Source organism: Manis javanica, chromosome 13 (genome assembly GCF_040802235.1).
Source record: "Manis javanica isolate MJ-LG chromosome 13, MJ_LKY, whole genome shotgun sequence".
NCBI classification, from domain to species: domain Eukaryota; kingdom Metazoa; phylum Chordata; class Mammalia; order Pholidota; family Manidae; genus Manis; species Manis javanica.
Genome location: NC_133168.1, coordinates 45,684,068 through 45,707,658, shown reverse-complemented (window position 1 = coordinate 45,707,658; position 23,591 = coordinate 45,684,068). Strand labels below are relative to the sequence as shown.

Sequence of the window (23,591 nt, the reverse complement as noted above, 5' to 3'; positions counted from 1 at the left end):
GACACTAAATGCTATTAAACCAATAGTAATTAGATAATCTGCTGATTATAGTAGAACCATCTACTTGATTATACCAGTTAATTATATCATTTAATCATTTAATTTAAACAAATTTTTTCAAGTTACTGGATAGTGGTAGGGCAAAACTTTCCTCTAATTATCCACTGCTGTGAGTTCCTGGCTATTGGTACATGATTACTGACATCCATTTGTAAGACTGCTAGAAATTGACTGGGGATGGGAAGGCAGGTGTTGCTGAATGTCAAGAAATTCATTTTATGTCCACAGATATTTCTCTTCAGAAGTTGTATCTGTGATAATGGTAACCTTGACTTTACCACTAAATAGCCCAGAAACATTTCGTCTTCAGCTACATGGGTTTACATTGTTTTTGAACAACCGAACTGCCCAAATTGTTGAATGTGTGCAAAGCTGTGTTCAATCTAATTTTCTCCTTGACTAATACGACTAACTCTCACTATAGTTTTAAAATAAATATCTTTTGTAAAAAATAAGTTCTGCTAGTAAATTATAAACTGTTAAGACTCTCTCATCACTTATTAAATAAATAGAAACAATCTACTGGTTTGGTCTGAAGTTTTAAGATACCAAGAGGAAAATTATTATAGACTAGAGAACACTAATTCTGGGGTTCAGTTTCATATTATCAAGAGCTCTGAGAGCATCATTGCAGTCTGGCTCACCAAAGAGTTCATTCATAAAGAAACCAAAAGGAGAGGAAGTGGGGAGGTCATTGGGAAATTCTTATTTTTGTAATAAGCCCTAGTTTAGCTTTGACATTCCTGAATCTGATGATCCCCAACATAAGAAGAAACATCTTTAACAAATTAAGACCATTGTGGTGGTTGAATATTGGAATTCCCTGTTCCATTTAAATGAATTAAATAAAGCATTTTCTTAAAAGGAAAAAAGGAAACATTTTCAGTTTAGATGTTTAATTTTTCAATTTTTCAGCCTCGTTTTATTTGATCTTAGGACCACTGATGTGCTGAAAGCAAGAATCATTTCCACAGTCTGGTCTCATAAGTGTGGAGGTAGGAGTTTGTGAATACATTTTCAAAGGATTTCCATTACTTCCCCTGGAGTCTCTTCCCTTGCTTCTCTCAGACCCTAGACCTTTCTACCATCATACCACATTCACAGGGAACTGGAATTTGTATTTTCTGGAAATGCCATGGGCTTCTAACTCTTAATTGGGACCCCTGTTCTCCATCAGAGCACAGTCCTGCCTCACAGTGTCAGCCGCTTATTTCCTCATTTCTCAGCCCTCCCTCTTCTGGGTGTTGCATAGATCCCTCTTTGAGCATCAGAAGTTACAGAATTCAGTCCAAGCTCCATCCCACAGAAATGTTAAACACTGTGAAGCTTTCAAGGTTCCGTTTCAACCCCCTAAATCCCAAAGAAACTACCCCAATTTCTGACCCCTCCCTCTAGAGCTCTGCAAGGAGGGACCCAAGCCCTTACCCTCAAAGCATCGTTTGCATGGGCTAAAGCACTCACTAGAAAGTAGTTAAAAGTTCTAGACTCCCTAGACTCATGCAGTGATTCTGCTTCCCCTCCTCACCTATCAGACTTCCACCATCCCAGTGTTCAGTACTACAGCCATTGGTCCAGTCTTACCCCTGTTAAAGGTAGTATAAGCCATATACAGCTCAGATGAAGAAAAAATGTGAATTTAGAGACAAAGAGTGGACATTGACAACCATTTGGGTCAAGAACGTGAGTCTGAAACAGAAGGATAGTAAAGACTAAATGAATAAAGGCAAAGACAGCTGAACTTTGGTTTCAAGTGACTGCAAGAATAAACTAGGATGGAACAGTGCTCCTTTCTGGATTAAGACAAAACATGAACAATTTAATGAGGAGAGATTTGGGCCCCAGACAAGGGAAATGTAGGAGACAGACAATATAATTATGATATGATTTTAAAATTGCAGTAGATTCAGGGTCAACCCACTGTGCTCTGATGGAGAACAGTGTTCCCAAGCCACGTGAGGTGACTTCTGTTAAGCAAGAGAGCTATAGTAATAAAACATTCGTGGTTAAGAGTGATTCTGCTTTGCTCTCAAAGCTCAGAAAACAAGAGTCTAAATAATAGAAGACTGACTCAGAAGCTAGAGCTATGGCTCCCAACAGTTGGCCCTGGACAAGTGCCAGGCCAGTTACATAGGTTTACCTGCACAACTTTTAAGAACAGGGATATCTGGACTCCATTTCCAGAGATTCTCATTCAGGGATGGGAACCAGAAATCTGCATTTTTTAAAAAGGCTCCTGGTTGATTCAAACGTAAAGGCAGAATTATAACCCCCTGAGCTACAAGCCAGAAATTCTATGCTAAATGACTAAAATCTCCTGCTAGATTGTTGATTTTGTTTCCCAGAATGAAACAGAAAGGAGCAAAAGGCATGATGTGTAGGTAGGTGAATGGGAGGATGCTTACCATTGGAGCAAAATGGACTGTCTGAAGAGGCTATAGTAAAAGAAGAAATTAGCACCAAAAGCAAGCCTCAGGATTAGCTGAAAAGTTTCAGAGAAAGTGTGAAGCTTGCATCAGATAAAAAGAAAGATTCTCCAAAAAAGCTGCCAACAAAGTTTTAAAGTCATGACAAAAGGGAGCATGAAAATACCACCAGGGCTATTGAGCCATGTATCACGTTCCTCAGGGGGCTTCCAGCTCCTCTGCCCAGGCATCGGCAGTTATGTCAGCCCACCTTCTCGCTCACTCTGCCTTTCACCTCCTTCTTTAGTGACACTGCACTTTCTGTTTTCAAAGCCCAGTCACCATTTTCCCTGAAACATAGAATAATATGTTAAAAGAGTGTGTGTTTTGGAGTCTTCCCTGGGTTCAAATGCCAGTTCAGTCCTTCTCTTTGTCAAGCTGCTATAACAAGATACCACAGTCTAAGGTGGGTTAAACCACAGAAATTAATGCCTCACAGTTCTGGAGGGTGGAAGGTCCAAAATCAGGGTGTCAACAGAGTTGAATTCTCTTAGAGCTTTGCAGGTGGCCACCTTCTTGCTGTGTTGTCCTCACATGGGGGAGAGCAGGGAGAGAGAAAGAGCAGGCTCTCTCAGGACCCTTCTCGGAAAAGCGTTAACTCTTCTCAAGGGCTCCACCCTCTTGCACTAGCTACCCGCCACAGGCCCCATCTCCGAATACCATGCCAAAGAGATTTCAGCATGACTTTTGGAAGGCAAAAGCAAACAGAGCAAATAAGAGTCCCTTACTGGCTACCCTGCTCTGGGGGAAGTTAATGAGGTTTACAATTTACTGTCCTAGAAATTCCATACATTGTCATTGATGTTCTCATTTACCTTCTTGCAGTATTAGACACTGCACTTCTTTCCTGAAACATTTTTTCTTTTTGACCACCTTACTACACTACATTATCTCCTTTTCACTCCTTCTTCTGTGGTGTCTTTTCTCAATGTCTTCTCTTTTTATTTCCTTTCATCAAATGGTGTGTTTTCTCTATGACTGCCACAATGCACCTTCTGCTTAGAAGACTCTCCCATTTGCGCCTCTCCAAGCAGAGCTGGGTACACGTCCTGTGAGGTCTTCTTCTGCCCTTCACCTAGAGCCCACAGTGCCCTCGGCATGCTAATTACAGTGTAATGGTACCTTCCTCTCCTGCAGGATGGTGAATTCCTAAGGGAAGGGACTGGTAACCTGGGAGTATAGTTGGGGTCATCCTGCTCAGCCATGAGAAGCATTGGAAGCCAGGAGGCAGAATTCCAGAGCACAGGCATTCCTGGCCTTAAGTCAATCTGGCAGTTCTGGGAACCAAAGAGGCAGGGAGTTCAGGAGTCTTTTAAAATGTTTTGGCAAAAGACTTGGTGAAGCACAGTGATGAGCTGAACCCCTAGGGACTCCATGACATAGAAAGAGCAGGACAATCACAAGTTACTTTTTTCTTCAGGTCTGACATGAGATAATGATAGTGACAAAACCACCTATCCTTCAAGACAGAGCTCATATCCCACCTCACTCTGCACCTACCTACAGTTATCTTGGGCACCAGTGATTAGTCCTGCCCCACAACCTCCTGTTGCACAATGCCTTGTAGTGTATCTACACACGGACATGCTTTGTCTCCTCCATTAGTTCCTTCTCCATAAGTTCCTGAGGGCCATTCATGCCTCTGTTTAGTGCTGTGTGGTGGTTAAAACATGGGCTCTGGGGTCAGACCACCTGGATTTACATTCCACACAAACTCCTTAATAGGTTTGTGTCCATGAGTAAACTGGCCAGCCCAAGTCTGAGTTTCTTCATTTGTAGGTTGAAATAACGACAACAACAAAATGCTTCGTCAGGTAGGATTGTCCGCAATAAGTGAGAAATGCATGAGAAACGCTTACCACAGTGGTTAGTAGTCGCTCAATAAATCTTAGATGACTACTGCCTTTTGTGAATCCAACAATGTCTAGCATGGTGCACTAAAATAGTTGGTGCTCAAGTAAACATTTCTCGAAATAAATGAATACATTAATGAATGGCTATCACTGAGATACCTCAGAGGCAGAAGGTTGCATAGAACAACTCAGGGTCTCAGGGCAGAGGATGGCTTTAAGCATGGGCAAATTCCCAGTCTCAGATTGGCTTCCTACTATATATAATGATTCTGCAGATTTTATATGGTTTCTTTTCTTTTAGGTTTTGCTATGTCACAAAGTCATATTAAGCCTTTTGGGGACTGTTTTGAGGAAGACTACCACAGAGTTTTATAACACAAGGCTCTGTTTTGAGAAATATTCTGTACTTTTCCAGTTTCAGTATTTGAGGGGAGCCCTGTGTCACTTTGGAAGTTCATGGATACTGCGCGTCCTGTGGATTGCCAGTGCAATATTATATGTCTAAGGTATATATTTTGTCCTGTATTGTCAAAACCACTTGAATTTTTCCAGAGGTGATTTCTCATTATTATAGGAAATTTACATCCTTTCATTCATAAACCTTTTCATGTACTTTTTATTTGGATGCTTGAAAGAACACTGTTTCCTACGGCAGTGTCTAAGCACCCTGTATGAGTTCCGGCTAAGTAACCTTTGACGCTTCCTGATCTGTCTTCAGCCTAATCTCAGGTTCATAACTGAGGTACTGCATGGAGAGGAAGAGAGAAGGGGGACTTAGAACAAACTCAGAAGAGTCTTACAATACATCCATAGCCTGAGAGGTCCTTGGCATCTGCAATGTATTGTTGTAAGCTATCGGGCAGCTTTGCAGCATGGAAGAGTCTAGATGAGCCTTACCCTTCCTTCCCCATTTCTCCATTAAAACAACAAGCAACTGATGAGGGAATTTGTGCAAAACCATGTCCATCAAGAGCTCGCTTCCTCTGGTGGTGTCATGCAGCTGCATATGAGCCAATGAAACAGCAAAGACGGGGGCTGTAATCCACCTCTTTAGCAACCATCCAGCAGCAGAGCTGCAGGCTCCAAAGAGCTGCACAGAGGTCCCTCATGCTGGAGATAGGCTTGCTGAGAAGCAATTGGAATTTAAAGGGGGAAGAAGTCTAAGCAACTTGGAGACTTCTAGGTGGCATTTGAGGAACTGGGGGAATTAACAAGTAAGAGTGCAATGGGTAATAATTAAGTCCAGAAAGGGACTCTCTCAACCACTTGAGATAGTGACTACAGCCCTGGGAAGTATGCATCCTCCATCTCTTTACCTAAGAAATATTTGAACTGCATTTTAAGAGGAATCTAAACATGTCTTTCAACTCTCTTGGGTGAAAATGACCAAAGCATCTACTGTGACTTTTTTCTTAATTGTTGGGCCAAGGAGGGCTGTGGTTCCATTATGTCTGTGATGGCCCTCTGTTTGGCACTGTGGTAATTTGCTGGGATCTTTGTCTCTATATGAGGGGCGCCGCATACCACCCTGGTTCCCACCAGAGTCATCAGTCTGTTTCCTCTTTGTCTTCCTTCTGAACTCCCACTGCATGCCTTCTACCTCCCCAAATGTACTGTCTTGCATTATTCAACTAAAAAAATGCTTTACCAGTACCAGCGCCTTCAGATGTGGTTCACTCAAAGACCGTCCTACCGGCGGCTAAGCAGTAACTGGCATCCATCAGCCTCTGACGAATGAGAGAGCTGAGAGACGAGACCACTCCAGGCTCCGACAAACAACAATAAGAACATGTGCAAATTCCAAAACACCCAGCAAATCTAATAAAGACTTGGTGGCACAAAAGGCAGTGTTAGTGAAACTAACTCCAGTGAGGGGGGAGGTCTTTTGTTTTCCTCCTGCATTTGCTTGCACAGGCTTGTCTCTGGAACCCATGGTCCCAAATCTCCAGGATAGTGAGTGCACTGCCTTTGAGCATGCTGCCCCTTGGTAGCGGCAGAGCAGGGCCGGCAGCTTGGGACTTGTTATACAGTGCTGTTCAGGTGCAGCCATACATATGAGTGCCAGCCACTGAGTTGTTAGGTTCAGCATCCTCCAGCCACTAGCAAATGCCTGCGCCTGGCGGTAGGGTCACTGGGTTACCGGTGGCAGGAAACTTCCCTGCTGCAGCACCTGGAGAAGAGCCTCAAAACCCAGGCTTCCCTGGTCATAGCTAAAGAACTTCATTACAGCTAAATAGTAGTTGTACTTAGAGTACAGAGGGGAGGGGGTATCTGAGGGCACCTGGAAGGCTTTACAGAGAAGGGGATATCTGAACCGGGTCTGGAGAAAAGCAAGATAGCATTGCTGCCCTGGGGAGACAAAGCATGACCCCAGAGTGACGCACGAAATCTTGCGGCACCTTCAGGTTTTGTTAGAGGTATTCCCATTTGTTTTTATATATGAAAGTGGAAACTTGAAAAGCATCAGTCAGCGTGGTAAAGAAAAGTGTTCTATTTCAGACAGCTTTGGGAGGGGAGGGGAGGTCTAGCCATTTGGGAGCAAGAGGGCTCTGAAAGGCTGGCTGGAAGCTCTTTCTGATTTCACATTTCTTTTACTATTTTGGTTTCTGAAATAGCAGATTCTCTCAAACTAGGTTTTTTAAATGCTGGGCTGTGGGTGGGGGTCAGGAGAGAGGAAAGGGAAGCACATCTCCTCCGCGGGGGGCTTTGGCCGGGTAGCAGGGCTCGCTCCTCCAGGCGTGAGCCTGCAGCGGCTTCGCGGCTCTCTCCTCTGGCCCCCTGGGCTCTGCCCACGCGCCGGCCCCTGATTTCCCACGCTGCTCAGGCCCAGCACACTTGGCTGTTCACTAAATGTGCCTGAGGCCTCCAGGGGGAAGAGAAGGAGGCAGAGACAGAAACGGCAGCTCCAGGGACGGCGCACGGGCGGCTGCTGGTGTCAAATGTGACGGAATTCTCGTGCAGCAGGTATATTGAGTTAAATGGCAGTTGTGTGGGAAAGGTGGGGGGGTGTCTGGATGTCTTGACTTCTTCAGAACGAGGGAAGGCAGCCAAGAGGAGTGAAGGCGCCATATGGTCATCAGCAAATGTCCGTTTTTCATCTGGCTTGTCTGTGTCAATCTGGTTTCCTGTTCTTGACCCCAAATTACTCGATCCTGTCAAGAGGCAGCTGCTCAGCAGGGGCCCGGGTGGGGTGGGGATGGGTGTGGGGGCGGGGCCCGGAGGTGCCTCCCTGGCTCCAGCCTGGGCTGCCTCAGGGTGAGGGGTGGCAGCCAGAGGTCCTGTGAAAACCGTCCCGCTGCCTCTGCTGGCCTTCCTCCAGGAAGAACTGCTCACAGGCCTGTTCTCGGGCGGCCTCGTTCCAGAGGGTCTAACTGGAAATACAAAATGCATTGCTTTTTTTTTTCCTCCACCCTCAAAGAGATCCTTTTATGGGCAGACCCACGCCTGCCTCCTTTTAAAAAAAATTCCTCTGGAGGAGCTGACCTCCCTTGACCTGGGCAAAGCAGCAGGTGACCCTTCAGAGAAAGGGCGGTTGTCAAAGCAGCTCTGTCTCCCGGGTCTCAGCGGATCGGAAGACAAACACAGCTTTCAGCCTGAAAGGACACGCCCTTGAGTTTGGTGGTGTGGCCAGGCAATGGTACTCTTGGCCTTACAGAGAAGTTGTGGCTGGTCCTTTAGCCTTGGAAACCCACTGGGTTCTGCGTGATCACATTGGCAAAAAGGAGAGACGAGTATGAACTGCCCTTTGGGAAAAGTTCTTTAGGTTTTTATCCAAATATACCCAGATGCCTTTGGCTTAAAAGCTTACCCTCAATGCAGTCTTCCCTGTGGATCCTTGTGGAAAAGAGATTTTGAGTTAGGTCAGGACTTTGAACACTGTCAACTAGGTGAGATTTTTCTTAAAGACTGTATGTATATCTGGGATTTTTCAAATCTCCAAAAAAGGGTTAATTTGATGGTGTTAATTTATTAAGCCATAATTAAGCATCATAACATGAATGGAAATTCAAAATTGGCTCCAGCTACGACTCAAAAGTTAGCAACTCCATGTACAGACCTTGTTTTAGGAAAAGAATAAGACCTGGTTCTGTACAACTGAAAGCCAAAAGGTTCAGTTATTTCTGGTACAAATGCATTTGAGTCAAGTTTTAGTAGCCTTCTTTAGCCACGTATTTAGATCTCTATATTTATTTTATATTTGGAGTGGTAAAAACGAAGGACGCTACCAAAATGCTGGGTTCTTTTTCTCCTGTTAGGAGATTTGGAATAGGTGAGTCACTTCTCTTTGGAGGGTTTTTATTCTGCTTTCAAATACTTGTTCATTTTATTTTTCACTTTATGATAGCCTCATTCATTACAGTTGACCCTTGAACATCTTGGGGGTTTCGGGTGCTGACTTCCCTGGGCAGCTGAAAACCCACATATAACTGTTGACTTTCAAAAATTTAACTACTAATAGCCTACTGTTGACCTTACTGATAACATAGTCGATTAACACATATTTTGTATGTTATATGTATTGTATACTGTATCCTTACAATAAAGTAGGCTAGAAAAAAGAAAGTGTTATTAAGAAAGTCATAAGGAAGAGAAAATTCATTTACTGTACTGTATTTTACTTATTGGAAAATATCCATGTGTAAGTGGACCTATGCAGTTCAAATTTGTGTTGTTCAAGGGTCAACTGTATGTATGTGTATTTGTTTATTTATTTATTTAACATGTATTTAGCACTCATAGTGTCTTTCACCAAATTAACCATTTCCAATTTGGTGTTAGAAAGCCAAAAGAAGACACAGTGGTTGTTATAAATGTCACAAGGCCTAAGGAGAACACAGAAATGGTGCCACACAGTTTTCATAGACTGCAGAATTTAGGCATGTCCTATCGCACTTGGTCCAAAAAGTCTTTTCTGAGCAAAAGATTCAGTTTTTGAGGATCATTGTGGAAAAGAGACTATAAATAAGCTCTTTATAGTCTAGATGAGGAAACAGACTTTAAAAATAAAATGAGGTCTATTGTAACAAGGATGAGAACAGAACCACAAGCTTAGGACAGTCAGAGGAAGCCATTGCAGGTAAGCAAAGAAGACAGACAAAGGAATAGAGGCAGATAGAAAAGGCTGGAGATGCAAAAGAATTTTCTGAGGTAGATGAGACTCAGTGTTGGAAAGTAGGGGCTGTTTGGAACTTGTTTCTGTATCCCCAGCATGAAGTATATGCCTGGGACATAGAAGATGCTCAGTGACAATAGGAAGTTTTAACTTTACTATGAGAGAGACAATCTTGCAAGTTGCAGGATTTTGAGGAAACTGTTTCTTTTCCTTATTTAAACCCTAAGAACTAATATTTGCCTTGGTAGATATAAGTGTGTGTATGTGTGTTTGAAAAAGACAGAGTGAAAGGAGGTGAGAGCTCCATCTAATCAGCATCCACTAAGCAACCAAGCACTAAGAGGCATAAGAATAATCTACACTGACACGGAGAAATCCAAAGGGCCAAGACTTGACTTAGCCCCATGATGGCCTGTCCTACAGAAGCCCCAAAGACATTATTTTAGACTGAGTAATTGAAGCCTGGGGAGTCAGGAAGGAAATTTCATTCTGAAGAAATGCTAGAGAAAGTTATCTACTCTGTGAGGACAGTGAATCTACTGTTGAAGGAATAAGGCAAGGATTGGAGCATTCAGCAAGGAATCTTATAAAGAATTTAATTTCTAGTGAGCTTTCTCTTTAGACCCTGGATACATACAAATTTAATTTTGTACCCCCTAATTGAGACTCCCTTCAGTAATCTCAGATCCCCAGTTCTTCTTCATCCCTTTGTTTGCTTCTCCCAGGAGATATATTACCAATTTTCATTATTTTGTTCTTTAACTAACTCCCCAACTAGACTATAAGTTCTAAGAAAGAATGTCTTTTATGAAATAAGAAATGATGGCGAGGATGTGGAGAAAAGAGACCCTTCTACACTGCTGGGAATATAAATTGGTGCATCCACTATGGAAAGCAGTATGGGGTTCCTAAAAAATTAAAAGTAGAAATACCATATGACCCAGTAACTCCACTTCCAGGAATTTACCAGAAGAAAACAAAACCTCTGTTTTGAAAAGACATATACACCCCTATGTTTATTGCAGCACTATTTACAATAGCCAAGATATGGAAGCAACCAAAGTGTCCATTAATGAATGAATGAATAAAGAAAAGGTGGTACATATACACGAGGAATATTATTCAACCACAAAAAAGAAAGAAATCCTGCCATATACAATAACATGGATGGACCTAGAGGGTATTATGCTAAGTGACATAGGCAGAGAAAGACAAATACCGTATGATTTCACTTATACGTGGAATCTAAAAATAAAACAGAACAAAGTGAACCAAATAGCAGTGTACTCACAGACACTGAGGGGAGGGGTTAGCGTGGGTAGGTGGGTTGGGTGAGGGGGATAAAGAGGCACAAAATGTTAATTATAATAAAAGTTGGTCAGGAGGATGGAAGTGCAACACAGAGAATATAGTCAGTAACAGCACTAGTTGGGGTGAAGATTTAGTAGTGTGTATAACTGTTGAATCACTGTGTTGCATATTTGAAACCAATATAATATTGCATATCAACTATACTTCAATTAAAATAAATAAATAAATAAATAAATAAATAAATAAATAAATAAATAAGAAAGAATGTCTTTTACCCTCATATCCCTAGGGTCTAATTTAGGGGGTTCTCAATAAATATTTATTGATAGTGGAGGCTGGACAGCCACTCTCCTGTACTACACTCTTTCTGTGACTGGTATTTTCATTATTCAAATGTTTACTGAGGGCATATCTACTATCTGGATTAGGTCCTGCATGAGCACAGAAATAGAGAGGTGAATAATGGTCCCCAAATTAATGAAGCCTCAAGAAGACAGGTGGAAACAGATAAATAACAGTGCAGTGCACAGAGGAGGTCTACCTCTGTCAGAGTGAGTCAGGGAAAGCTTTACAGCAAAGGAAATAGTGGAGCCGGACCTTGAAGGCAGCTTAAATATCTGCAAGGTGGGACACAGACTGGGAATCACACAGGCTTGACCTAGTGAGTTGTGTTTGGAGCCTCACGGTCAGGGTGTTAAAGGAGCTTGGAAGCTCAGTGGGAGGCGAGGTTGCACCAACAGAAAAGAGTTGAGAAAAAAGGAATTCATCTACCACAATAAAGACCCTTGTGTTTAACCCTATGGATGAAGTATCTTAGAAGAAGTCAAAGCATATGTAGAGATATGACTAGTTCTTCCAATTAGAAGATTGTTGCAGTAGCCAAGACAAGAAATGCTAAGGGCCTGAAAGAAGGCAATGGATAGGCATGAACCAACTTAACATATATTTAAGAATAAACAGCCATACAGTTTTGTAGCTGTATCTGTCAGATTCAGTTGCAGAGAACAAAGTCCACACTGGGCATTTTAAGCACAAAGGGTGATTTGTTTTGTTTTGTTTTGTTTTGTTTTAGCAGAGTATAAATGGCTTGCAGAATGTTTGGAAGGGCTAAAGAATCAGATTCTAGAGTGAACTTCAGAAGTACTTTTCAGTGTCACAACAGAACTGGCTGCCAAAAAAGTTGCTTCTCTTGCTCTGAGCCTAAAAACTATATGATGATTCTGGAAGCCAATGGAAGAATCATGCTATTTTAATGTTACTTCAATGTACACCAGCAAAAAGGATACTTAATGTCCTGCTTCCCTTCCTTTTAAACTCAATTTTTAATTAAGCCTTACACAAATATATATGCTTAGTGGAACCTAAATCACAATAAGATGTAGCTTCAAGGGATCTGAGAAATGTCATTGTTTTGTTTTCAAGACTTTTAGTACAAGAAGAAACAGTAGAAGAAGATTGGAATAGATATTGAGCAAGCAAATATCTGCCATTGTATCTGCTACAGTAGACAATTAATTGTAGGGAGTAAGAGTACAGATTTAAAATTATTCCCTAGCTTGATTTAGGTGACAGATTCCAATGAAAGAGCCAAAAAATAGAGGAAGGAGAAAAGCAATTTTGGCATTTGGTTTTGGACATGGCAGATTCAAGATACCTTTAGGCCATACAGGTGGAGATTCTCAGCAGGTGGATAGACATTCCTCAAAAGTAAAAATTTGAAGGTCATCTTTTCATAGGTAATCAAATTGAAACCTCCAGAAGGACCCAGCCCTGACAACACCTTGACTTTAGCCCAAATTTATTTCAGACCTTTATGTCCAGAACTGTAGGAGAATAGATTTGTGTTGTTTTAGAGCCCTAAACTTATGATCATTTGTTACAGCAGCAGTAGGAAGCCAATACAGGCAGTCATAGTTGAATCAAAAAACGAATGTGGAGGTTAGCTCTAGGAAGGCAGGAGAAGTAATACCTTTCACAGAGAAAGGAGAATAAAAAGCAGGGATAGGTTGGGATGAGGATACATTCACTGGTATGTGGTGCACGTGTACATATGTGACATATGTGTATTTTATGTAGAGCAGGGCAGAGTTGGAGGTAGGGAAAATATGTTTTTTGAAGGGAGCTGGGGAGATGCAATATGGCCTCTTTTTTCCCCCAATGAAACAGAAACAAGAGTATTTTCTGAGAGAGAAAAAACAGTAGTATGGCAAGAATCAAAATGAAAGTAATGAGGAATAGGAATAGTCACCATGAGAAACTAGAGAAAGCCAAGATGTGAGATTTCCAAGCAGCATTTGAGAATAACACATGGGATTTGAAACAAATGTTGAATGATTTTCTTCGCTATTTCTCTGTTGCAGAAAAGGCGCATTGCTGGACTGAGGCAAGATTTAAAGTATGTAGGTACAGAGTGGTGAATAGTCCAGAGACAAGGGCTGCTGGTGAAAGTAGCTGAAGTGATTACAAAGGAGTCTAGTTAAAGATTGATCAGGAGGGGACCAAAATAGAGAAAAAGAATGGTTATGAAAACTGAATTTAAAGTTGCATCTGGTATACCAGTAGGGAGAAAGTGAAATAGGTAGAAAGACAGGAGGTTGTGAAATTAGGCAGGAAAACACAAAATAAAGAGCAGTACGATATTATGGAAAACATTGGGGCTGACTTAAGAGCCATATACTTCTCCTCTTATCCTTTTTCTTCTTTCTCCTTTAACAGAGATCAGTTTTGTTTAGATGTTTTTTCTTTTTTCAGATAGAAAGACTGAATCCCTTCCTCAGCCCTGGGGAACAAATTATTAAGCCAATGGTTCTCAAACATTAGTGTATATCACAATCATCTACAGGATTTGTTAAAACATAGATTGCTGGACTCCACTCCTGAAATTTCTCATTCATTAGGTTTTGGGTAAGTCTTAAAATTTGCATTTCTAACAAAATTCCAGCTGGTGCTCATGTTGCTAGTCTGGGAGCAGTGCTTTGAGAACCATTAGTATAAGCCATTCACGGTGGTCTCAGTGTCCTTATTACTTTAGTCATGCATGACTCAAACCTGGCCAATGATAAATGAGGGGATATCTCCCGTGGGGCTTCCTAGACTAACCTATAGAATCATATGGGAGAAATAAGATCCTCTTCACCAGTACACATGCTTACCCATGAGGTTCATAGAATGGCTCCAGCCATTTTGAAGCCCTGAGGAGAAACGTTGCCAACATCTGAGGATGGCAGGTGGACTCACAGACGATACCCCATCTTTGATGACATCTGTGAGCTTCTCAACTGACTCTGAACCACACTTCGTCTGAGCTTGTTATGTGAGATAATAAATTCCTTAGTGCTTCAACTACTTTTAGTTGGATTGTCTATTACACGGAGCTGACCATATCTAACTGAAGCAAATATCATTTATCTAACTGATAAACAAAAAATTTAAAACATTATAATATCCATTGCCTGATAAAGATATGGAAGAAAAGGTACTCTAATTAGTTGTCAGTGAGAGGGCATGTGAAAAACAATACTTTTTTAAATACATAATCTGGATATATTTATTAAAATTAAAAATACAGAAATATTTTCACCTAGAAACCTTACTCTCTGAAATCTTTTATGCAAATAAAAGCACCAATGTGATATGAAAAAATATATAATAAGGATATTTATTGGAATTTTTTGTCACATCCAAAATAAAAAGAAGAAATAACTTGAATATACTTCAGTACTACAATAGTAAATCCATTGTGATATATCCACTCTATAGGATAATATGCAGCTATTTTTAAAAATGAGTTAAATTTATATTTGTGGACCTGGGGAGATGTCCATAATGTGTTGTTAATTTGCAGAGAAATATATAGAGTATTATCCCAATTATATAAAAATAATAAATTCTCTAACCCTTTATAAATGTGTTTATAAATTCATAGGAGCATGAAGAAGTATGAATATTAAGCTGCTAACTCAAGGTCCTCCAGAGAAGGTACAGTAGAAAGGAAGATATTTGTAAGTTGAAAAACAATAGACAAGAAATTTTTTAAAAATTCTTCTGATATAATGCTAAGTGATCAAGTACAATTTACGAAACTCTGTTGTAAATACTATGGTATATATGTAAAAATTGATGAACGTGTGGATAAGGAGTAAATGATATCAAGGAGAAATTAAAGTACTCTTTATAGTAGGCAATGTGATATGAAACAATTTTATCTTGAATTTCAATTACGTTAATTGGTTTATATTAAGGTAACACTAAAAATGTGGGATATTGAAATTTAAGAATTAAGTTGGCAAGACTAGAGGTGTAACAATTAAGATGGATTGAGGAAATGAAGTGAAGGTGCCAGTCCCTCGAGATGAGGAGATCGAAGTCTGTCCCCTCTGCATAGAGGTCACCAGAGCAAATCCAGGCACTGGAAGAGGAAGGAAAACCTGAGCCAAAGTCCTAAAATAAATGAGGCAGTGATTGAAAAAGTGGTGGACAGCAGAAGAGAGGAAAGGAAGGTGACAGCGGGAATCTAAAATGAGAAGAGTTTAGCATGAGGTTGGAGACTTTAAAGGCAATTCAAGCTTTTTATGAAATGGCTAAGGAGGTTCATGAACCTCTATTGCCTTTCTCTGCCCCTCACCCCCAATTCTTTCATTTCAACACCTGACAGGAACTCCAGCTCAATTTAGCTGCTATTTTTGTAGATTTCAAAAGGCCAAATTCTGTCACTGAGCCTGTGCCCAGGCTGTTCCCCTAATCCCATAGTCCTGTCCCTTCTTCTTGACCTATATTCAATCTTCAGAGTCAATGGGAAGGTTTTTTCCTTTCTGACCTCCTTGACAGTTTTTACTCCAAGAAATATGCTCCATATACGTACATATAGCACAACTCAGTTGTGTCATCACACACTGCCATGTATTACTCTTCACTTGTTCTCTATCTGTAAATCTTGTTTCACAATAGTGTCAAAAATCATCATTTTCTTCAAGCCTTCTATCCTACCAACTTCCTGTTCTTGTTTTACTGTTTCATCTCACAGAGAAAAAAAAGGCATTAGTTGGAAACTCCCTCATTTCTCCCTTCCTCTTCATAGTCCTCCTTCAGTGCCTTCTCATTAAAAAGGAGGAGGTATCCCTCCATGTGTCAGAGACACACACCCTCTCCTGGTGTCCAGTTCTCTTCAATATTTCCTGAGCATCTTAATGTCCAAGCACTAGCCCAGGTGCTGAGTAGAGAGTGATGAACCACAGAAATGGGGTCTCTCTCCTCAAGAGGTTTAGAAACTAGTGGAGAACAGGCATTTGTAATTAGAAAAAGGATGAGAGTTAAGTCACATAGGGATTCTCTCTCCTACAGTCTGCCATTGATTCACCCCTACTGTCTTCGTTATCTCCAAACTTGTGCTTTCTATAACATCCTTACATCCAGCATTTATATTTGTTATCTCATCTTAAAAGTAAGATAAAATTTTCTTTACCCCCTATTTCCCTCCACAGTCCTACATTGTCCTCCATTCCACAGAAAAACTTCTAGAAAGAGTTGTTTATAATCACTGTGTTCTTTTTCTTATTTGTTCTTGCAACCTGGTTTTGGAAACGTCCCCACCTCCACACCAGCTCACAGGACCCTCTTCCATCCAAAACACGGCTTTCACTTTGCTAAATCCAATGCGTATTTTTCAGTTCTTGTTTGACCTCTTGACAATATTTAACATCTTATGTCATTCCTTGTGTCTCCAAACCTCTTTTTGGCTCCAGGCACTCTACAATCTCCTTAGTTCTTCTCACTCATTTTGCTTCTTTACTTCCATCTGGTTTGCGGTTCATCTTTAGCTATTAGACCTCTAAGGTTCAGTTTTCCCTTCTTTTCACATGGTACCTTCCACCTAGGCAATTTCATACATTCCTGAGCCCTAAATAAACATCTCTGAATAATGGTTCCACATGTATACCTTCAGCTAGATCTCTTCTCTCAATTTCAGGCTAGTATACATAATAGAACTTATGCAATTTCCTTAGGAAGTGTTTCTCAGAATCTTTGACCAGATCAGGGTCTCTTACAGTGTGTTCTCATACCATCTTCTGTTTTCATACTTACTTTGTTGTGATTTTATTATCTGTCTTCTTCCCTGGTATGTACTCTGTGAGAGTGAGAACCTGAGAACTATATCTGTCTTATTCTTTATTCTATCTGTAGTGTCTAGCAAAGTGCCTTGTTTGTAGTTACTATTTATTGAAAGTCTGAATTGATAAGCTTAATAATTTTAATTTAAGCCATTCATAGAGTTATCTTATTTGTTTTAAAGGGCATCAAAATTAGTGTGCCTTTCCTCTTTGGCAATGTGATTGTCCTAAAATGACTGATATGATATTTTTGTGAAAAAGTATCTGATAATTTCATGACTGGTACTTTTGTGGAAAAGTGTCTAATAATGACTGATACTTTTGTGATACTATAGTAACTGTGATATATGTATATGTGTATATATATATATATATATATATATATATACACAATGCTAGCCCCAATTTTTCATTACTAGGTTCGACAGAGTTGATATTACCCTATGAGGTAACTATAAGGTTTCTAAGTGCTTATTTTCAATTTCTGTAATTTTCTGGGCACTGAATGGTGACAAGTATTTCACAGACCAGCACTAGAAAGCAGAGCATCCTTTGAGTAGCTCTGGGCTAGGAAACAACTTCTTTGCATCTTTCCCTGATTATTCTGTTTGCTGAAGAACATTACAGAAAAGGCCTTTCTGTTTTTGCAAAGCAAAGGAAGAAACTGATTCTCCAACTGTCACACTAGTCAATGAATTTCACATTCCTCATAGTTCAGCCCTGATGTTACCATGGAGGGTGCATACAAATGCCACCAATGGATGTGACAGCTCAGGTGGTGTGGGGAACATGAGTGAGCATATGTGCTGAAGGAGACCTGCTCGGGCCTTTGCTGTGGGGCTACCATGTGGTCATCGATGGAGAGGCCAGAGGTGGTGCCCACTATTGGGAAATGTCATCCCCAGCACTTTGTGCTTTAAAACCAAAGCCTTCGTGAAAATGCCTGTATCCTCCCATACTGTCTCCAGAATCCTTCAAAGACAATAATTTGTATAGCCTTTAGAAAATTCTTGCACTGTTTCTACTAAATATACAAGAGCTACAACTTCTCCCAGAATGCCAACTGTTTTTTGTTTTTCTAGGACCAAATAGCCATGAACATTAAAAGTTCAACACGATGGTATCTACTGTTTTCCCACATATTTTTTAACAGTAAAACTATGGGGAAGTTTCAACCTCTTCCCCTCAGTCAGCTTTGGAGTATTTCTCTGTTTAATATTTGAAGAACTATAAAAAGCCCAGCCACGCTAGAACCTCAGTTTATCTCAGACAGAAGTTGCTGAACAGAAAGCTTGTTAGGGTTGCCAGATTTAATAAATATAAATATAGGACATCCAGTTAAATTTGAATTTCAGATAAACAATGAACTTTTTTTTAGTGTGGTTGTGGGACATGTCCCTTGCTTAGGACATACTTTAGGCTAAAATTTATTCTCTGTTTATCTGAAATTCAAATTTAACTCAGTGTCCTATTCTTTATCTGGCAACTCTGTCTTGTGTAAATTATTTTATTTTGATGGGCTCTTTTTCCTGTTTTATGGATGTGTGGGTTTTTGTTGTTTGTTTTTAGACTCTTTTCTTCACTATTAGAACACACTTTTTTAAAAGGCTCTCTGCCAGTCCCCACCTCATTATCAATGACATCATTAGATCGCCATAGTTCTAAATTTTGTTAAAACAGGATTAGAACTACTGACAAATTGTAAAGATGAGAGGCTACCAAGGAAGTTAGGATCAAATTATGATCAAGAAAGGAACGGAAGGAAATGCCAAACTTAGGCTGTAGATAATGCTCAGCATAGTGAATGCTCTGTAATGGAGTCGGACACAGAATACCCCTGGGAGGCCGATGGGCACTCAGCCTCACATTTCACAGATGGAGAAACCTGAATACAAAGGGAGTTAGTGACTTCTTCAGAGAGGGTAGGAAGCAGCTGTGTGAAGGAATGGGGGTAGAGAAGAGAAAGAAAATCTTTCCAAACCCATTCTTACCTGGCAGGGTGTGGAGAAAGCAGACATCCCTGAAGGTGAATATTTTATTAGAATATTTTTCGTCTGGGCAAGTGGGAAAGTTTCGTTCCTCTAATCCCACCCTTTCTACCATTTATATGCACTTATCTAGGAACCAACACATTCTAAAATTTGGCAGAGACATTAGAGAACATTTATCCCAGTCTGTTTATTATACTGATGAAGGAACTAAGGCCAGGAGATTGAGTGACTTTATCAAGTTGTATGATGTGTAGGAGTCGACCTGGATCTAGGCCTAAGAACTTCTACATCTCAGTGTTTTTGTCCAGCTGCTTTTTAATTAGTAACTAGTCTACAAGCTATAGAAAAAAGCCAGATGAGTTCTCTCAGCCAAGGAAAGTGACTCCAGTGAATTGGGAAGTAAAAGCAGCTTAAAATGTCCCTCTCTTTTCAATAAGTTTAGGAGCTGCCATCTAAGAATGGAGTCTGATCTTCTTGTTAAAGAATGTATTATGAAAGAGATAGGATACACACAAATATAAACAGAACACATATTAAGTATTTTATTTAAATCATTATTCATTGAAGGACCTGGTAAAGTGTTACAAATGGTTTAAATGATGATTCGACATGCAGAGATAATATATTATCTACCTAAGTGCTATGGACAGAATTGTGCCTTCACCTCCCAAATTTATGTTAAAACCCAAACCCTTCCTGTGACTGTATGTGGCATTTAAGGAGGTGGTTAAAGTTAAACGAGGTCATAAAAATCTTACAGAACTGGTGTCCTTATAAAAGAGCAAGAGATACCAGAGATACATATATGCTCTCCCTTCTCATGTGAGGATGCAGTAAGCAGGTGGCCATCTATCTGCAAGCTGCAGAGGGAATGCCTCACCAGAACCTGACCGCACTGGCACTCCAATCTCAGACTTCTAGCCTCAGGACTGTGAAAGAATTAGTTTTCTGTTGTATAATGTAGCCAGTTACAGCAGCCTGAACTGATGAGCACACTGAGAAAATTCATTTGCATTGCCTTGAACAAGAATCATTTACATAGCTCTAGCCAGAAACATTTGCAGTTTTGTACAAGTTAACTTCTTTCTCTATGAGCTGTATAAACTGAGTCAACAACAGACAAAGGCACCCAACCCTGTAGGACTAGACAATTCCCATACATTCCTTCCCATGGAGAGGATATCCAGTAATCTCTTTTAGCCATTTAAAAATCTTCTGTAATTTCCCCCATAAATTTTATGAAGATGCAACTGTAAGAACATATTTTACCCTTACTCCTTGAGCCCTCCTTCACTTCCCTGGTGATTTTCTCGTCCTCACAACACACCTTGTGTAGGCTTTGATGAACACAGAACTCTACCTGCTTCTCTTTCCCTCCATTTTCAACTTTTTTTTGCCCTCACTCTCCATCCTTTTCTGTAATTAAAAGTGTTAATTATATTTCTCTATAATTTCTTTGAATAAAATATATGAAGTCTCTCCCCATGGGGAGATTAGGAAACTTCCAAAAATCAATAACCAAGTTATTTAGGAGAAAGAAGAGGAAGTCTCCTTCCTAAATGATTCAGACTTCTCTCTCAGAGTTAAGAGGAGTCTCAGTAGATAATTTTGTCCTTCACATTAAGTACCTAGAAAATAAAATTTTATTTAAACTATTCAAAAATGATAAAAATCCATCTCATTTCCAGATGACCCATAACGAAGATTTTATGACTACTAGTAAAAACGTCAAAGATCTTACTGTGAAATGAAAGACATTCTTACTGTCATTATATTCATCCTTAGCGAATCACAGATTTAAAGTTTGTAAGGAATTTAGAGATTGTAGAACATTTTCCCACTGATTTTTAGTTCCTTGGATGTTAATATTCAGATAAATTAAAACTGCTTAAAATTTTCAGTCAGCTCAACACTTCAAACAGAATTCCCTTCCATTGTTTGACAGCTCTAGAGATAACCATAACTCCCCCTCAGCCTAGCAACATTAAAAAATGTACTATTAATGCAAAAGAATTTTAACTTACAGGAATGTATTCATTATTTATTTATTTATTTATTTATTTATTTATTTATTTATTTATTTATTTATTATTGCTCGTGTATAATAGCATTTGAGCAACTCCCAACTGCATATATTAATCCCACTTGGTACTCAAGATTATTTACCATCTTCTGAATTTATTCACAGAATGAGAAGTCTAGATTTTGTAATACCTATTTCACCTAAACTGCTGAGAAAGCTTTAAATTCCACTTAATTTACTCTTCATATTGTTTTGGTTCCTCTATAAGATTCTCCTTATTTGCTTGACTTTTGATGAGATTTTTATGATGACAATGATTATAATTATCATTCTATTTAGGAAGCATGTAATGGTACTTAGAAAATTTAAAAAATGCATCCTTCAAAAGTCACAGATGAGTTTTTTAAGTGTATCTTTATAAACTCATTTTGATCTTAATATATTTTTGTATATCCATCTCTTGCAATTCTCCTTCCAATCAACTGCACAAAATAGTATGAGACAATCAGGGACATTTGAGTATTTTTTTATGATATTAAAGAATTATGCATTTGATCATGGTATTTGATTATGTTTAAAAAACTAAAGGAGACTGAAACAAGGTTGAACAGGTGCTATTGATGGCAGAAGATGCACTCATGGGTGTCACTCACTATGTTTTATAATCTTCCTATTTTTGTATATGTTTGAAATTTTCCATGCCGAAATATTAAGAAAATTTTAAATGCATGCACTCTTTCAGTTAGCAATTTTATTTCCAGGAGTTTATCCTAGAGATATACTGGCATTTGTGCTAAAAATGTACTTATGAATACATTCAGCGCAATAGTCTTGCAATATCAAAAGATTAGGAAGTATCTAAAGGTCCATCATTAAGGGATTCCTTACATATATAAGGCTTATCCACACACTGGAGGACCATACAGTCTTAAAAAAAGAGTGAAGCAGCTTTAGATATAAAATTAGGAATGATTTCCCAGACATGATGTTAGGTGAAAAAAGCAAGGAAATCAATTTATGTATCTATATCTCATGGACTGTGGACATAAATTAGGGAGCACATAGTCACAGGTATTGGTGGAAGACATTTTGTTGTCATCAGGAAAGCTGGTGTGAGAACTAAGTTGACATCAGGGCAGAGCTGAGAGGATATCAACAAAATGGAGCTATTTTATTTTTCAAGTCCTTTGGCTTTGGTTTTCTGCACTTACAACCCAAAATAGTACCCAGTGGATACATGGTTTAAGAGGGCTCAGGGGTCCCAGGAAGGGATCAGGGTTGGAACATGGCAAAGACATGAATAACCTCTTCCAAAACGTGATGAGTGAAGGAGAGATACTAAAACTATACAGTTGAGGGCAGAAAACATGTCAGAGCAAGGCATTTTTAAAAAGTCCTTTTAAAAGTCACTAGCAAAACCCTTCAAACAAATCTAGAATATTCAGATGAGATATGTAAGATTTCTGCCTGATTTTCTGTTCTAAAATACACCCATTTGTTCAAATGCCCAGGAGTACATTCTGATATTTAGAACACAGGGTGTTGGTCAGAACTGTAAGCACTTTTTTTTGAAAACATAGCAAAACTCTCCTTGTCTAATTTTTGTTCTGAACACTAACTGAACCTGGGTGTGTGTGTTCATGATTGATAAACCACAAAGAATTCTGGGCCAAGTTTCAGGTGAAACTTCTTTTTCCCCTCTGGTTTCAAGTTAGGCAAAAATCAGTGCTCCCAGTCAATTAAAAGTGGAAGCTGTTGAGGTCAACTGACTGGAATTCTGATATAAGATTTTCCAACCCTGCAGTCTAAACACTGAGCTACATAGAAAAAGCTCTGCCATTCAGATCATACCATCTGGTAGCATAATTCTCCACAGACAAAAGGGCTTTGCTTTATTTTTATTTGTAAACTAAACTTTAAAGGAACAAAGTGGAGCAGGTAACTCACCACTGCTAAGAAAGCATAAGGCAGTAGGCTCTCAAGATCAGTCAGCAAGCCTTTCGAGTGCACATTTTAGGTAGTTGAAAAACAGTCATTATTTGTAGGGCTTGTAGACTTCTTAAGTTGGTCTCTTAATGATAAAAAAATGTCCATGCCTCTTATTTGGACTATTGATTTCTATGTGCTCCCAAGAGAAATAAAGGAATTCCAAATACAGTTCTTCTAAGAATTCACCTAGACCTTTAGAGTCTCTGAATTGAAATTTTTCTTTCATTAATCAGATTCATTGTCCAAAGAGGGCTTGGTTCCATGATGATTTGCAGAAGAGAGAGACAAACACATTCATCTCTGACTGCAAAAACTAAAGGGCAGAAGATATAGAGAAGAAGACTGTATCATAGATGCAGGGCCCAGATTCCTACCAGGATAGGGCCATCTTGTCCCTGCTCCAAAAGACTGAGTTGTCCTGAGAACTAGGTGTTTGCCCAGGTCAAAAAACATATATCTATCTGTGTGATGCATATCTACATAACATCACCTGTGCAAAGAAACAAAGCAGTGCAGCCACTACTTTTTTAAGCCTGTGGTTCTCAAAATTTACAGCCATGAGAAACTTCTAAAGGCCTTGTTAAAAAAGCTAACCCCTGGATAGCACCTCCAAATCTGATTCAGTAGGTCTGAGGGGGGCCTGAAATGCTGCACTTTTAATAGTGTTTCAGGTGATTCTGAT

The 23,591-nt window shown here is 39.6% G+C and overlaps 1 long non-coding RNA gene across 4 annotated transcripts in view; it reads left to right on the top strand.

Moving 5' to 3' along the window:
* Window positions 1-23,591, top strand: part of LOC108393068 (uncharacterized) — a 316,705-nt gene that overhangs the window by 253,543 nt on the left and 39,571 nt on the right. For all 4 annotated transcript variants that reach the window (XR_005054627.2, XR_012124211.1, XR_005054628.2 and 1 more), the window contains exons 4-5: window positions 13,551-13,703; window positions 14,725-14,777. This is a non-coding gene — a long non-coding RNA (uncharacterized lncRNA). The remainder of the gene's footprint in view (window positions 1-13,550; window positions 13,704-14,724; window positions 14,778-23,591) is intronic.